Here is a 3,739-nt window from a genome sequence, read left to right as displayed (position 1 = left end):
AAAAAAAAAAAAAACAAAACAACAAAAAAAAACAAAGTTCTCTTTATGTAGCCCTGGCTGTCTGAGAACTCATGTAAAACAGGATGGCCTCTAAATCATAGAGATCCACCTGTCTCTACCTCCCAAGTATTGGAATTAAGGTTGTGCACCACTATAACTGGCTAGTGTGTGTTGCCTGCATGTATGTCTGTGTACCATGTGCATGCCTAGTGTCCATGGAGGCCAAAAAATAATCAGATCCCTGAAACTGGAGTTACAGATTGTGAGCCACCACGTGGGTGCTAGAAAAAAAACTTGCTTTTTTTCAGGAAGAGTAGTCAATGCTCTTAACTGCTGAGCCATATCCCCAATACCTGATTTTTGTTTGTTCTTGAGTGCAGTGACCTCAGAGGTCAGAAGAAAGCATTGGATCTCCACAAGCTGAAGATGGGAGGCTGTGAGCTGTTGAACTTGAATGCTGGAACTCTCTAACTCTAGTCCTCTGTAAGAGCAGTATGTGCTCTTAAAGATGCTCTCAGAGGGGCTGGAGAGATGGCTCAGTGGTTAAGAGCACTGGCTGCTCTTCCAAAGATCCTGAGTTCAATTCCCAGCAACCACATGGTGGCTCACAACCATCTGTAAAGAGGTCTGGTGCCCTCTTCTGGCCTTCAGGCATACAGACAGAATATTGTATACATAATAAATAAATAGATAAATAGATAAATAAAAAGATGCTCTCAGAGAGAGCACTGAGCCATCTCTCCAGCCTAGAGTCTACTATTTGGAAATACATATGTGTGTGTATGTATGTGTTCAACTGGAAGTTCATGCTCTAGAGCCAGAAGAGGACATCATATCCCTTGGAGCGGGCATTACAGGCATTTATAAGATGCCTGGCTTGTTACTGGAATCTGAACTTAGTGCCCCATGATTGTGCTGTAGATGCTTTTAACCAATGAGCCATCTCTCTAGCCTAGAGACTTACTATTCTATTTGCATAGGGCCCTTCAAATGATGTAATACTGGGAGGTGAGGGAGGGATCCCAATTCCCCCCAGGCCAACTTTGCTGAGTGTGACTTAGGTACGGGCTGCAACTTATGCTTCATACCCACTGGATGTAGAGCCCTACCTCTTCCACGTAGGGTGCATATTCCCAGGTCACAGAAATAGGCGTCCAAGCCAAGATGGAAGTCAGAGAGCTCTAGGCTTGACCCTGTCCAGGTTCTGATCCAGTCACCTGCCTCGCCCTGTCCTGTCGATCCCTCTCCAGAGGCTGAGAGAGCAAGATCTCCAGCAGCTGACTCCAGTGATTCAGGAGGATGCTGGACCACAGTAACGCACCCTGAGAGAACCAGAAAAGGAAAAGTAACAGGTAGAGGGCAGAAGAGAAAATGAGAGAGAAGACTTTCGAGATGCCTATAGAACAAGTGACACCAAAGACTCCAACTGGCGACAGAGTCAGCAGGCTGAGATTGGACCCTACCCCAGAGCTTCCCACATCATCTCAGTTCACCATTGCCAATTCAGAAAGGATAAGCAACTTGACCAAGGCACTGGACGGAGTTAGTAGAAAATAGCTCTCAGATCCAACCTCCGTCGCACCACAACACCACACCAAACACTAGCGAGAGGGCTAAGAGACGGTAAATCGAACATTCACAAGCCAGTTGCCAGTGTTCAGTTATAGAAGGCGCTGCCACGAACACTACCCAGCTAGATTGGCTTCGAGTGCAGGAACGCATGCGCATTGGGCCTGGGAGGGCGGGGCTAGGCGGGACCAAAACCAGGGCAGGTCTTACGTCAAAACTAGGGGTGTACCCAAGTCCGGAAGGTCGTAATTGGTGTCCTGGCCGATTGTAGTGGGACTGCGTGACTTTTTTTTTTTTTTTTTTTGGTTTTTCGAGACGGTTTCTCTGTGGCTTGGAGCCTGTCCTGGAACTAGCTGGTCTCGAACTCACAGAGATCCGCCTACCTCTGCCTCCCGAGTGCTGGGATTAAAGGCCTGCACCACCACCGCCCGGCTAAGGGACTGCGTGACTTTTAAGGTCCCAAAGGAATGTTCTAGTCCTCGGAAGAAGGTTGTGAAAATCCACAATGGAGCTAAGAACCTGTGTCGCCTGAGAAAGGAGAATCTTGAGTTTGAGACCAACCTTAACTATACAAACAAATAAGCCGGGTGATGGTGGCGCACGCCTTTAATCCCAGCACTCGGGAGGCAGAGGCAGGCGGATCTCTGTGAGTTCGAGACCAGCCTGGTCTACAGAGCTAGTTCCAGGACAGGCTCCAAAGCCACAGAGAAACCCTGTCTCGAAAAACAAAACAAAACAAAACAAAACAAAACAAAAAAAAACTATACAAACAAATAATGCCCGCCAGATTGGGGACCTAAATTAGGTACCTGGAACCCATGTAAATGTGGAAGGAGAGAATAAACCTCGCAAAGTTCTCTGCTCACCTTCACTCGCGTTATGGCACTTACACCCCCATACAAGCTCATCATGCACACATACATAATAACAACAATACAATAACTACAATACAATACAATACAATACAATACAATACAATACAATACAATACAATACAATACAAAAAGAGGGGGCTGGAGAGATGGCTCAGAGGTTAAGAGCGCTGACTGCTCCTCCAGAGGTCCTCAGTTCAATTCCCAGCAACCACATGGTGGCTCACAACCATCTGTAATGAGATCTGGTGCCCTCTTCTGGCCTGCAAGTATACATGCAAGCAGAACGTTGTATAAATAAATCTTTAAAAAAAAAAGTTCCTTCAATGTCTTTTTTTGTTTTTTGTTTTTTGTTTTTTTTTTTGGAAGCGGCTGTTTGATTGCAGAAACACAGCAGGAGATGCTCCCTCAGAGACAATGTGACCTTTCAAAGAACACTTCAAAAAGAAGAGAAGCAATTAAAAATGTTAGATTTATGTGAAAAGTTTCTTAGGGATAAATAATTTGCTGTGTGTACCTTAAATGTCATCTGAGAATGCCTGGTCCCCAGTGCATTTACTTAAGCTTCGTCTTAAACCCCATCCTGCAGTTCAAAGTGGGCTGCACTCTAATTTTTGCAAATTGTCAGGCTTTCCTTCTCGTGCTTTCTTTGCAGCCATAGACTGTAGCTGATCTTTCTCTTGCATAGTGGTCTCCACAATACTCCGGACTCACAGGTCTCAACCTTCCTAATGCTGCGACCCTTTAATACAGTTCCTCAAGTTGTGGTGACCCCCAATCATTAAATTCTTTTTGTTGCTAAAAAAAAAAAGTATGGTAGCCAGGTGGTGGTGAAACATGCCTTTAATCCCAGCACTCAGGAGGCAGAGGCAGGCGGATTTCTTTGAGTTCAAGGCCAGCCTGGTCTACGTAGTGGGTTCCAGGACAGCCACTACATAGAGAAACCTTGTCTCTAAATAAATAAATAAAGAGTAGAATATGGTGACTCATGTCTAGAACTCGGTTACTTTGGAGGCTGAGGCAGGAGAATTGATGGACATCCAAGACCACCTTGGTCTATATAGCAAGCTCCAAGCCAGCCAAGGGTATATGATAAGACCCTCCCTCAAAAACAATTTTTTTAAGATTTTATTTATTATGTATACAGTGTTCTGCCTGCATGTTTGCCTGCAGGCCAGAAGGGGGCACAAGATCTCATTACAGATGGTTTGAGCCACCATGTGGTTGCTGGGAATTGAACTCAGGACCTCCGGAAGAACAGCCAGTGTTCTTAACCTCTGAGCCATCTCTCCAGCCCC

Source organism: Microtus ochrogaster, chromosome 8 (genome assembly GCF_000317375.1).
Source record: "Microtus ochrogaster isolate Prairie Vole_2 chromosome 8, MicOch1.0, whole genome shotgun sequence".
Lineage (NCBI taxonomy): Eukaryota > Metazoa > Chordata > Mammalia > Rodentia > Cricetidae > Microtus > Microtus ochrogaster.
The sequence above is the reverse complement of the archived record's forward strand: the minus strand, read 5'-3'. Positions refer to the sequence as shown.